This window comes from Culex pipiens, chromosome 3 (assembly GCF_016801865.2).
Source record: "Culex pipiens pallens isolate TS chromosome 3, TS_CPP_V2, whole genome shotgun sequence".
Taxonomy (NCBI): domain Eukaryota; kingdom Metazoa; phylum Arthropoda; class Insecta; order Diptera; family Culicidae; genus Culex; species Culex pipiens.
This window is the reverse complement of record NC_068939.1, coordinates 168945187-168959441: the sequence shown is the minus strand read 5'-3', so window position 1 is coordinate 168959441 and position 14255 is coordinate 168945187. Positions and strand designations below refer to the sequence as shown.

General features: G+C 24.0%; 1 long non-coding RNA gene across 1 annotated transcript; it reads right to left on the bottom strand.

Moving 5' to 3' along the window:
• Positions 1-2863: 2863 nt before the first annotated feature.
• LOC128093615 (uncharacterized) lies at positions 2864-3559 on the bottom strand. The gene is made up of 2 exons (XR_008212628.1): positions 3139-3559; positions 2864-3046 (listed from the first exon to the last, which is right to left on the bottom strand). It is a non-coding gene; the product is annotated as an uncharacterized LOC128093615 (long non-coding RNA).
• Between the last annotated feature and the right edge of the window lie 10696 nt (positions 3560-14255).

The following is a 14255-nucleotide window of genomic DNA, read 5'->3' as shown; positions in this document are numbered from 1 at the left end:
ATCTTGATCAGAACAGTATAGCTATGGTTCCTTGCGAGTGTCCTATTTTCTTACCTCCACGTTGGCTTGGTTTTCATGATGACCTAGCTGGTGGCCTGTGGAAACGACTCGTAAACCTTTGACCACCGCGGGTCAGAGTCGAGACGGCTAAAAGAAAGGGGCGCGACAATGTGGGAAAGGGAAGTAATTTGTGATTGTAGACGGTATTTTTTTGATTCGCAGTATGTTGAGTCAACTGCTGTGGATGTACCTGAACGTCGCAGAACGGGGTTTCTCTCCTTTCCATTTCCAGCTACTATCTCCTGTTTTTATTTTGCTCTACTGATTCGTACTTCTTCACTAATTCTCCTGTTTACCATTTTGGTTTTTGTAGGGATTATGGGTTGCAGGATTGAATATGTAATAAATTATTAAATGAGTATTTATTATAACATTGATATAATTCATAAATAATAGTTAAGAGCGCAACAAAAAGTGCGCACCTTCATGAATATTGCCTTGTTAGCTGATTGCGGATGGAGTGCGAGAGCGCGCTAGCGAGCTGCGAGAGAGAACAACAAGCGAGAAAACAACGAGATGCGCGCGGCTGGCGAAAGAGAGAATGAAGATTGTCAAATCAGTTTTGTGGTTAATTTCTGTGGAATAAGACGTGTTGTTTGTTAATTGCAAAATATCTGTGTTTTTATTATAAAAGAAAGTCCCCGATCACGACAGTTTTGATTTATTAACTCTTGATTCTCGTATCTCTCAATGCTTGCACTCTTTTTTTTTCCAAATAATGCTGCTTTAACAAACTGTGTGTTTTCTTTAAAATAAACCTTCCCCTTATGTACTAGTAATACCAAGTCTATTTATCATTTGCCTATTCTTCGTTGATTTACTTCTTTATTTATTTATTTGATTAATTTTTTATCTAGTCCATCATAACAATAATCTAAGCTTGTTTGTTACCTTTATTTATTAACTATTGCCTATTTCTAGAGCTACTACATCAAGCTTATACTTTTTACTTTTTTTACATACATTAATGATTCTCTTACTATTGATTCTTTACAAAGTATATTCTCCTTTACTGTCTATTGTTTTCAACCTTCACCCTTTTCTTCTAACAAGTGAGGTTCAAGCCCTTGCTCAATTTATAGAATGATTAAAGGATTAACACAAATATTACTATTGTACTTTTGGTAAACTTTTGAATAACATGCTTAGGTTCAAAACATTGTAACAAAACACCGCGACAGAAGAAATAGCAACAGATAAACACGACTCAACATTAGGGAAGATTTCAGGAGAAAACAATACACAGTAAATAACAATTAGTTTTTGAATTCAAACTAAAAATAAAACAGTTTTTGCTTCAATAAACGTTGATAGGCACACTATAAATGGTTAGGCGCCTATACTTACATCAAACCCTACGTAATGTACCACCCCCGGCCGAGTTAAAATGCGTAACCGGAAAAGAAGGTGTGCATGCCTGGCACGAACACTCAAAGCGTGTTCTAGCGTGCTGCTCGTACTGACTCAGAGCAAGGGTGAGATGTAGGTGTAAGGGCAGTGCGTGTTCGTCGGGAACCTGGCGCATAAGATCGGTCAAGGCCCGTTCTTACACTGAAAATTGCGAATTGCGAATTGCGAATTTTTTTTTTCAAAATTATAAAACTTTCATTTCTCGAAAATGTTTTTTTTCAGCTTTGCTGAATCTTTGAATTTTTGAAATGTTGATTTTTTTTGTATAAGGGTTTCTAGGCCCAGTGAAAAAAATATAATTTAACCCAAAAATGACGAACTTATCGTCACAGTGTCCTGATGCAAACAATCCAAGTTTTTAAGCGAAGATGGCGTTCGAATGGTGAACGCCCGAAATGTCAAAATCGCGCAGTAGCACCAACATTAGAAAAAAAATGTGGCTGTCATGCCATGACACACTTGTTCCGTAATGTTGGTACCACTGCGTGATTTTGACATTTCGGGCGTTCACCATTCGAACGCCATCTTCGCTTAAAAACCTCGATAGGTCTATTCCCGTACTTGCAGAATTGCAGAATTTCTGCAGCTTCTGCAGAATTCTGCAGCCAGCATAAGTCACTTTTTTTCAGCACGTTCCCGTACTTTTCAGCTCGCTCTCTTCATCTCTCTCTTTTGCAGAAGTTCTGCAAGGAGAGAAACCGCAAAACTTTTGCCTGGGTAGCGCGTTCCAGTACTTTTTCTGCAATATTGTACACAGTTGAGTGGATTTACTCAAATTGGGTATTAAAGTTTTTTTTTAATTATTACAAAATATTAAAAAAAAAATGGTTCATAAAATAATTAATTGAAAGAAGTTTACCTCTATAACGGGGATATTTTTTTTTGTGCAGTACAACTTTAAAAAAAAAAATCAAGGGTATATTATTTATTAAGTAACTAGAAATTAATTATGCTTAGGTAGAAATTAATATTAGAAACAACTCAATTTTTTTACATTAGGTAAAAAAAATTACAAGTGAGAGTGGCAGGTACGTTTAATAAATATGATATGTTTTAATTGCAGAATTTTTTAAAGATTATTCATAATAACATAAATAAATTATGACTGGATCACGCAGAAAAATCCGATTGTAAACCTAGCAAAATGTTGGGTGCATCCCACAAACAGGATTGTCATCTCAGGGCCAGTAAACATGTTTGTCAAATTCAACCTAACAAATTTTGTGGTTCTAATAAACATGTTTGTCAATGCCCTAACGTGACATTTATGCCCTAACAACTATCATCAGTGGTGGTTCAATAAACATGTTTATCAAAAGAATAATCCATTTTATCAAATTGCATTCCTGGTTTTTTGTTTTCTTCTTCTATTTTCTTTTATTAAAACGCAATATTGTTTCTAAGTTTATTTGTATTTTATTTATTACGATATACTACTCAAACTTACATTCATCATGAAATTCGACTCGGTCAATCACTCCTTTATCCTTGTATTAAATCCTATTTTCTAGCAGCTCCCTGGGGAACCCTGGAAAATCCTTGGCTGTCGTCACTGTGGGATCATTTTGAAAATATACTGAAAATAACATTTAAAATATCACTTGTCAATAAATTTATTTGTTCGGTTGTTCCTAAAAGAAAATAAAAAAGCAAAGAATCCATTCTTACCTGAAACTACCAGGAAAGCCGGAACGTTCTCCGGAACTGGACCTAGTTTTTTTCCAACTTTGATTCGCCACGGTCCCTGATTGGTATGGAAAGATAAATACACTATACTTAGATCCGATACAAAAGTTAATAAATACTTACGGACTGGCCGAATCTGGCAAATCAGCACGAAGAAATTCGCCTCCTTTTTTCTGTTTTCGGCCATCTTGATATTCGGTGACGTTGAAAAAATACGTACACTCTCAATTTTTAGTACACGTCAATAAAAATCGAAGCGAAATCAACAATCGTGTTTGTCGAACTGACAAAATATTTGTAGGATTGATAATAAGTGATTATAGAACTCACAAAATTTGTTTTCCAGTTCAATAATCCAAGATATTCGTTGATAACAAACAAGTTTGTTGATTCAAACTCACAAAATTTCAGTGCGTGATATGTCACATGAAAGAACAACGGTGACGCAGCGAAATTGACAATTTTCAAAAATTAAAAATTAGTCAAAAACTCAAAATTTTTGAAACATTTGAATTAAGAAATCTGGAAATTAAGAAATCCATAATTAAAAATATGAAAAAAAACGAATATTTTCAAATTGAGAAACTTTCAAAAAACATAAATCAGATATGTGAGAAATTTAAAAATGCAAATTATTATATCAGAAAAATAATAAATCACAAATTCAAAGCTTAAAAAATCAAATAATTATAAACTAAATATTTCAAAATGTTTAAAGTTTCTAAAGAATCTTAATTTTAAAAATTTAAAATAAGAAAAAAGGTTGAAAAAAATCGAAATAAAAAAAACAAGAGTTTGAATATTTATTAGTTCAGAACACTAAAAATTCAAAAGCTACAGTTAAAAATAATAAGATAGAAAATTAAAGAAATTATAATTTCAAAAATAAGTAAAATTTAAAAAAATCTGTAAATCAAATATTTTAAGACTCAAACATAAATAAAATAGAAACAGTCCACATTTCCAATCTCTAGATTATCTAAATTTAAGTTTCTAACCTAAAATATGACTCCAAAAAATGTGTGTTTTTTATAATTCAAGATGGCGAAGAATTTAAGAATTTAAGAACTTAAGAATTTAATAATTTGAGAATTTAGGAATTTCAGAATTTCAAAATTTTAATTTCAACAAAATTACATCAATTTTTTTTGTTCATATAAGAATACAAATTGGTTGCACCGTTAAAGGTACAATTTATTATTTGCCAATTAAATTTACCTATTATTTTAACACACATATTTAGTATATTCATAATCAATTTAAGATCAAAAATTATTCCTAGAGAAATATTTATTTGAAATTCTTAAACTCAAAAGAAATGTGTCTTTTAAAAGTTTTTAAAACAATTTGTTTTTATAGTACAATTTTTTGTTGAGGTACTAGCCGTGCTGTAATACTATGGCTTAAGTTATCAATTTTTTATCAGGTAAAAATAATAACACTAAAAAATCGCTTTATCATTTACATGAATGAACTAAGCCTGAAATCGTCAACATAAAAAAAATCGTTCTCAATAAAACCAGACATTAAAAAAACTACCCCAAAATCATTTATTATTACAACTAATAATAAAATGCTTGATTTCACCCAACTTGCAAATTTTATGTAAGCGTGTACTCAACATCCATCACACCAACTTGCAGTCACTTTTCAACAAGAAAGAGAAGAGAGAGCTTGCAGAAAACTACGGGAACGGTTTTGCTGCAACTTCTACCTCTCTCACTGCAGAAGTTCTGCCTGAGAGAAAAGTTACTTTTGTTGCAGAAAAGTACGGGAACGCTCTGCTGCCGTTTTTGTGCAGAATTGCAGAATTCTGCAGTACGGGAATAGACCTAATGATCGAGCTCGAGCTGTCACAGCCCTGCGAAGTATGTTGGCTGACATATCGGGCGGTCAGTCAAAGAAATCCAGCAAGAAGTCACCTGACAAAAAACTTTTGCTAGAAAGAGATAGGAAACCTGATGCAAACAAACGTCCAGCTGTAATGTAAACATACTTTGAATGTGTTGGTAAATTTCTGACTAGAAAGCCTTATGGCTTATGGTACGTTCGTTTTAAGAGCCGGTGCGGCACTGAGTGCCGCACTCGTCGGTGTCAGTTTTGGTTCAATCGAACGTCATTTGTCAGTGCGCGTGGAACTCGCATGAAACTGAAAAAATATCGAGTGCGGCACTAGAGTTTCAGTTCCAAGATGGCGGTGAAGCTCGTGCGGAACTAGCGCGAGTTTCTTCAAAGAAACACTTTGACAGCTCTGAGTGCGGCACTCAGTGTGGCACTAGCCATCAAACGGACGTACCATTAGTTTACGGTTTTTTCTGTTTAAGGCTGATACGCAGATGGGAAGGAACGCAAAACTCCATACAAAAAAAACGCCCAAGAAACGGTCAAGGAAAGGGTCACGAAAAGATTTTTCTTAAGTGGTACGCAGCTGAAAAGTAACAGAAACGGAAAGATTGCCTTTGACGTTTCTTCGCGCGGTGCTTGTCTATAATATGTTTTGATGAAAAAATCAAAGAATTGTAATTTTTCTTTTTGAATGCGACTGATAATTACAAACGTTTTAATAATTTTGTATTGGAGATAATAATATTTAAAATTCCCGCCGAATCTCAAAAAGCAGAATATTGAAACTAAAAGGAAAGATTTAGTTTCGGTCGAAATGGAGTAAAAAAAGAAGTTGTCTTTATAGATGTCGGCCATCGTGTCACCAACAATTTATTGCAAGTACCAACCAGCTACCTCTGGATTATGAGTCCCCTGCACTGTCCGATTTATCCACACTCGCGGGACCAAAATGAAGTAAGTGAAATTAAACTTGACAATAATCATACAAATATATATGTTCTTACTGAAAATACAATAATAATCTGAAATTTTGAAATCCAACCAAACAACAAATTCAAAAATGTGAAAAAAACAAACATTTCAGAAATTTAAAATAACATTTTAAATATATAATAATAATAAAGAAAATTTCAACAAAAATCTGAAATTTGGAAAATCAAAATTAAAAATATGCAGAATTGAATAATAATTTTAATTTTTAACGTTTTTATAAATTCCATAGATCAAAAATGTTAAAATTCGAAACGAATGTACAAGTCGAAATTCCAAAAGTTTTAAAAATCGGAAATATAGAAATTCGTAAATACAAATTTACGAAAACCTCGAAATTATAACAATCAATAACTCTATTTCTTCCAAAATTAAAAAATGTAGAATGAAAATTTAAGAATAAAGAAATTTAAAAAAATTAAGAAATTCAAAAAATGTAAAAATTTAGGAATAAAAAAAATTAAAATTTAAGAATTAAAAAAATTTAAAATTTAAGAATTTAGGAATTTAGGAATTTAGACATTGAAGAATTTAAGAATTTAAGAATTTAAGAATTTAAGAATTTAAGAATTTAAGAATTTAAGAATTTAAGAATTTAAGAATTTAAGAATTTAAGAATTTAAGAATTTAAGAATTTAAGAATTTAAGAATTTAAGAATTTAAGAATTTAAGAATTTAAGAATTTAAGAATTTAAGAATTTAAGAATTTAAGAATTTAAGAATTTAAGAATTTAAGAATTTAAGAATTTAAGAATTTAAGAATTTAAGAATTTAAGAATTTAAGAATTTAAGAATTTAAGAATTTAAGAATTTAAGAATTTAAGAATTTAAGAATTTAAGAATTTAAGAATTTAAGAATTTAAGAATTTAAGAATTTAAGAATTTAAGAATTTAAGAATTTAAGAATTTAAGAATTTAAGAATTTAAGAATTTAAGAATTTAAGAATTTAAGAATTTAAGAATTTAAGAATTTAAGAATTTAAGAATTTAAGAATTTAAGAATTTAAGAATTTAAGAATTTAAGAATTTAAGAATTTAAGAATTTAAGAATTTAAGAATTTAAGAATTTAAGAATTTAAGAATTTAAGAATTTAAGAATTTAAGAATTTAAGAATTTAAGAATTTAAGAATTTAAGAATTTAAGAATTTAAGAATTTAAGAATTTAAGAATTTAAGAATTTAAGAATTTAAGAATTTAAGAATTTAAGAATTTAAGAATTTAAGAATTTAAGAATTTAAGAATTTAAGAATTTAAGAATTTAAGAATTTAAGAATTTAAGAATTTAAGAATTTAAGAATTTAAGAATTTAAGAATTTAAGAATTTAAGAATTTAAGAATTTAAGAATTTAAGAATTTAAGAATTTAAGAATTTAAGAATTTAAGAATTTAAGAATTTAAGAATTTAAGAATTTAAGAATTTAAGAATTTAAGAATTTAAGAATTTAAGAATTTAAGAATTTAAGAATTTAAGAATTTAAGAATTTAAGAATTTAAGAATTTAAGAATTTAAGAATTTAAGAATTTAAGAATTTAAGAATTTAAGAATTTAAGAATTTAAGAATTTAAGAATTTAAGAATTTAAGAATTTAAGAATTTAAGAATTTAAGAATTTAAGAATTTAAGAATTTAAGAATTTAAGAATTTAAGAATTTAAGAATTTAAGAATTTAAGAATTTAAGAATTTAAGAATTTAAGAATTTAAGAATTTAAGAATTTAAGAATTTAAGAATTTAAGAATTTAAGAATTTAAGAATTTAAGAATTTAAGAATTTAAGAATTTAAGAATTTAAGAATTTAAGAATTTAAGAATTTAAGAATTTAAGAATTTAAGAATTTAAGAATTTAAGAATTTAAGAATTTAAGAATTTAAGAATTTAAGAATTTAAGAATTTAAGAATTTAAGAATTTAAGAATTTAAGAATTTAAGAATTTAAGAATTTAAGAATTTAAGAATTTAAGAATTTAAGAATTTAAGAATTTAAGAATTTAAGAATTTAAGAATTTAAGAATTTAAGAATTTAAGAATTTAAGAATTTAAGAATTTAAGAATTTAAGAATTTAAGAATTTAAGAATTTAAGAATTTAAGAATTTAAGAATTTAAGAATTTAAGAATTTAAGAATTTAAGAATTTAAGAATTTAAGAATTTAAGAATTTAAGAATTTAAGAATTTAAGAATTTAAGAATTTAAGAATTTAAGAATTTAAGAATTTAAGAATTTAAGAATTTAAGAATTTAAGAATTTAAGAATTTAAGAATTTAAGAATTTAAGAATTTAAGAATTTAAGAATTTAAGAATTTAAGAATTTAAGAATTTAAGAATTTAAGAATTTAAGAATTTAAGAATTTAAGAATTTAAGAATTTAAGAATTTAAGAATTTAAGAATTTAAGAATTTAAGAATTTAAGAATTTAAGAATTTAAGAATTTAAGAATTTAAGAATTTAAGAATTTAAGAATTTAAGAATTTAAGAATTTAAGAATTTAAGAATTTAAGAATTTAAGAATTTAAGAATTTAAGAATTTAAGAATTTAAGAATTTAAGAATTTAAGAATTTAAGAATTTAAGAATTTAAGAATTTAAGAATTTAAGAATTTAAGAATTTAAGAATTTAAGAATTTAAGAATTTAAGAATTTAAGAATTTAAGAATTTAAGAATTTAAGAATTTAAGAATTTAAGAATTTAAGAATTTAAGAATTTAAGAATTTAAGAATTTAAGAATTTAAGAATTTAAGAATTTAAGAATTTAAGAATTTAAGAATTTAAGAATTTAAGAATTTAAGAATTTAAGAATTTAAGAATTTAAGAATTTAAGAATTTAAGAATTTAAGAATTTAAGAATTTAAGAATTTAAGAATTTAAGAATTTAAGAATTTAAGAATTTAAGAATTTAAGAATTTAAGAATTTAAGAATTTAAGAATTTAAGAATTTAAGAATTTAAGAATTTAAGAATTTAAGAATTTAAGAATTTAAGAATTTAAGAATTTAAGAATTTAAGAATTTAAGAATTTAAGAATTTAAGAATTTAAGAATTTAAGAATTTAAGAATTTAAGAATTTAAGAATTTAAGAATTTAAGAATTTAAGAATTTAAGAATTTAAGAATTTAAGAATTTAAGAATTTAAGAATTTAAGAATTTAAGAATTTAAGAATTTAAGAATTTAAGAATTTAAGAATTTAAGAATTTAAGAATTTAAGAATTTAAGAATTTAAGAATTTAAGAATTTAAGAATTTAAGAATTTAAGAATTTAAGAATTTAAGAATTTAAGAATTTAAGAATTTAAGAATTTAAGAATTTAAGAATTTAAGAATTTAAGAATTTAAGAATTTAAGAATTTAAGAATTTAAGAATTTAAGAATTTAAGAATTTAAGAATTTAAGAATTTAAGAATTTAAGAATTTAAGAATTTAAGAATTTAAGAATTTAAGAATTTAAGAATTTAAGAATTTAAGAATTTAAGAATTTAAGAATTTAAGAATTTAAGAATTTAAGAATTTAAGAATTTAAGAATTTAAGAATTTAAGAATTTAAGAATTTAAGAATTTAAGAATTTAAGAATTTAAGAATTTAAGAATTTAAGAATTTAAGAATTTAAGAATTTAAGAATTTAAGAATTTAAGAATTTAAGAATTTAAGAATTTAAGAATTTAAGAATTTAAGAATTTAAGAATTTAAGAATTTAAGAATTTAAGAATTTAAGAATTTAAGAATTTAAGAATTTAAGAATTTAAGAATTTAAGAATTTAAGAATTTAAGAATTTAAGAATTTAAGAATTTAAGAATTTAAGAATTTAAGAATTTAAGAATTTAAGAATTTAAGAATTTAAGAATTTAAGAATTTAAGAATTTAAGAATTTAAGAATTTAAGAATTTAAGAATTTAAGAATTTAAGAATTTAAGAATTTAAGAATTTAAGAATTTAAGAATTTAAGAATTTAAGAATTTAAGAATTTAAGAATTTAAGAATTTAAGAATTTAAGAATTTAAGAATTTAAGAATTTAAGAATTTAAGAATTTAAGAATTTAAGAATTTAAGAATTTAAGAATTTAAGAATTTAAGAATTTAAGAATTTAAGAATTTAAGAATTTAAGAATTTAAGAATTTAAGAATTTAAGAATTTAAGAATTTAAGAATTTAAGAATTTAAGAATTTAAGAATTTAAGAATTTAAGAATTTAAGAATTTAAGAATTTAAGAATTTAAGAATTTAAGAATTTAAGAATTTAAGAATTTAAGAATTTAAGAATTTAAGAATTTAAGAATTTAAGAATTTAAGAATTTAAGAATTTAAGAATTTAAGAATTTAAGAATTTAAGAATTTAAGAATTTAAGAATTTAAGAATTTAAGAATTTAAGAATTTAAGAATTTAAGAATTTAAGAATTTAAGAATTTAAGAATTTAAGAATTTAAGAATTTAAGAATTTAAGAATTTAAGAATTTAAGAATTTAAGAATTTAAGAATTTAAGAATTTAAGAATTTAAGAATTTAAGAATTTAAGAATTTAAGAATTTAAGAATTTAAGAATTTAAGAATTTAAGAATTTAAGAATTTAAGAATTTAAGAATTTAAGAATTTAAGAATTTAAGAATTTAAGAATTTAAGAATTTAAGAATTTAAGAATTTAAGAATTTAAGAATTTAAGAATTTAAGAATTTAAGAATTTAAGAATTTAAGAATTTAAGAATTTAAGAATTTAAGAATTTAAGAATTTAAGAATTTAAGAATTTAAGAATTTAAGAATTTAAGAATTTAAGAATTTAAGAATTTAAGAATTTAAGAATTTAAGAATTTAAGAATTTAAGAATTTAAGAATTTAAGAATTTAAGAATTAAGAATTTAAGAATTTAAGAATTTAAGAATTTAAGAATTTAAGAATTTAAGAATTTAAGAATTTAAGAATTTAAGAATTTAAGAATTTAAGAATTTAAGAATTTAAGAATTTAAGAATTTAAGAATTTAAGAATTTAAGAATTTAAGAATTTAAGAATTTAAGAATTTAAGAATTTAAGAATTTAAGAATTTAAGAATTTAAGAATTTAAGAATTTAAGAATTTAAGAATTTAAGAATTTAAGAATTTAAGAATTTAAGAATTTAAGAATTTAAGAATTTAAGAATTTAAGAATTTAAGAATTTAAGAATTTAAGAATTTAAGAATTTAAGAATTTAAGAATTTAAGAATTTAAGAATTTAAGAATTTAAGAATTTAAGAATTTAAGAATTTAAGAATTTAAGAATTTAAGAATTTAAGAATTTAAGAATTTAAGAATTTAAGAATTTAAGAATTTAAGAATTTAAGAATTTAAGAATTTAAGAATTTAAGAATTTAAGAATTTAAGAATTTAAGAATTTAAGAATTTAAGAATTTAAGAATTTAAGAATTTAAGAATTTAAGAATTTAAGAATTTAAGAATTTAAGAATTTAAGAATTTAAGAATTTAAGAATTTAAGAATTTAAGAATTTAAGAATTTAAGAATTTAAGAATTTAAGAATTTAAGAATTTAAGAATTTAAGAATTTAAGAATTTAAGAATTTAAGAATTTAAGAATTTAAGAATTTAAGAATTTAAGAATTTAAGAATTTAAGAATTTAAGAATTTAAGAATTTAAGAATTTAAGAATTTAAGAATTTAAGAATTTAAGAATTTAAGAATTTAAGAATTTAAGAATTTAAGAATTTAAGAATTTAAGAATTTAAGAATTTAAGAATTTAAGAATTTAAGAATTTAAGAATTTAAGAATTTAAGAATTTAAGAATTTAAGAATTTAAGAATTTAAGAATTTAAGAATTTAAGAATTTAAGAATTTAAGAATTTAAGAATTTAAGAATTTAAGAATTTAAGAATTTAAGAATTTAAGAATTTAAGAATTTAAGAATTTAAGAATTTAAGAATTTAAGAATTTAAGAATTTAAGAATTTAAGAATTTAAGAATTTAAGAATTTAAGAATTTAAGAATTTAAGAATTTAAGAATTTAAGAATTTAAGAATTTAAGAATTTAAGAATTTAAGAATTTAAGAATTTAAGAATTTAAGAATTTAAGAATTTAAGAATTTAAGAATTTAAGAATTTAAGAATTTAAGAATTTAAGAATTTAAGAATTTAAGAATTTAAGAATTTAAGAATTTAAGAATTTAAGAATTTAAGAATTTAAGAATTTAAGAATTTAAGAATTTAAGAATTTAAGAATTTAAGAATTTAAGAATTTAAGAATTTAAGAATTTAAGAATTTAAGAATTTAAGAATTTAAGAATTTAAGAATTTAAGAATTTAAGAATTTAAGAATTTAAGAATTTAAGAATTTAAGAATTTAAGAATTTAAGAATTTAAGAATTTAAGAATTTATGAATTTAAGAATTTAAGAATTTAAGAATTTAAGAATTTAAGAATTTAAGAATTTAAGAATTTAAGAATTTAAGAATTTAAGAATTTAAGAATTTAAGAATTTAAGAATTTAAGAATTTAAGAATTTAAGAATTTAAGAATTTAAGAATTTAAGAATTTAAGAATTTAAGAATTTAAGAATTTAAGAATTTAAGAATTTAAGAATTTAAGAATTTAAGAATTTAAGAATTTAAGAATTTAAGAATTTAAGAATTTAAGAATTTAAGAATTTAAGAATTTAAGAATTTAAGAATTTAAGAATTTAAGAATTTAAGAATTTAAGAATTTAAGAATTTAAGAATTTAAGAATTTAAGAATTTAAGAATTTAAGAATTTAAGAATTTAAGAATTTAAGAATTTAAGAATTTAAGAATTTAAGAATTTAAGAATTTAAGAATTTAAGAATTTAAGAATTTAAGAATTTAAGAATTTAAGAACTTTAGAATTTAAGGATTTAAAAATTTAATAATTCCAGAAAAAAAAATTAAACATTTGTACCAGCCATATTTTATAACTTCAAAATTTCCTGACATCCTAATTTCCTAGTTTCCGAATTTCCTTATTTCCTAATTTCCATACTTCCAAAATTCCTGATTTCTTAACTTCCTAACTTCCTAAACTCCTGATTTCCTAGTTTCCTAATTTCCTAATTTCCTAATTTCCTAACTTCTTAATTTACTAACTCCCTAACTTCTTAATTTCCTAATTTCATAGTTTCCTGATATCCTAATTTCCCAATTTCCTAACTTCTCAACTTCCACACTTCCTTATATTCTTATTCCTAACTTCCTAATTTCCTCATTTCCTAATTTCCTAACTTCCTAACTTCCTAACATCCTAATTTCCTTACATATTAATTTTCTAATTTCTTAATTTCCTTGCTTCATAATTTCATAATTTTCTTATTTCTTTATTTTACTAATTTGCTAATATCATAATTTCCAAATTTCCTTATTCCCTTGTTTCCTAATTTCCTAATTTTTTAAATTCCTTATTTCATAATTACATAGTTTTTTAATTTCCTTATTTCATAATTACATATTTTTTTAATTTCAGTTTTTCTTGTTTTAGAATTTAAGAATTTCTAAATTTGCTTTTATTTATTGATTTCTTTATTTTGTTTATAATTGTTGTTAAAGGTTTTAGAATAAACATTCTATTTAATCTATTTAATTTAAAGTTTTGAATATTTTTAATCTTTTTATTTTTTCCTCGAAAGAACCTCAAGCGCGCACACCGTCAATCGCGCTCATACCGAACTGTCAACTTTTCTTGTGGGGGTCACGAAAAGAACACGCAACATTTCTTGACCGCGTTCCTTCCGATCAGCATACCGTACTTTACTCTGAGAAAAAAAGTGAGGCTGTCATACCATGGCACAGTTTTTTGGAATGTTGGTACTACTGCGTGATTTTGACAATTCGGGGGAAAAGGGATGTCAAACTAAAAAGCAAGCTTCCTATGCGCCAGTGACAACGCAAACCGCGGGTTTGGTTTTCTAGCTTCGGTACGAGCCCGAACCCATTTGTGTGTTGGTATTTTGGTTCATCGTACCAGCGCACCAAGCCACGCGTCGTCTCGTCGGCTCGGTTTCCACCTTGTGAACCACCTTGGCTCATACGCTGGGTTCATGCCACGGGTTAGTGCCAGACACGAACCCGAGCCGACGAGCCGAGCGTGTCTTGGTGCGCTGGTGCGATAAACAAAAATACCATCGGCTCGAGTGAGTCAGTGTAGGTTTCAGTGTAGGGACCATCCATAAACCACGTGGACACTTTTTTTGAAATCTCGCCCCCCCCCCCCCTCGTGGACAATTACCATACCCCCCCCCCCCCCCTAAAGTGTCCACGTGGTTTATGGATGGTCCCGTAGTAAA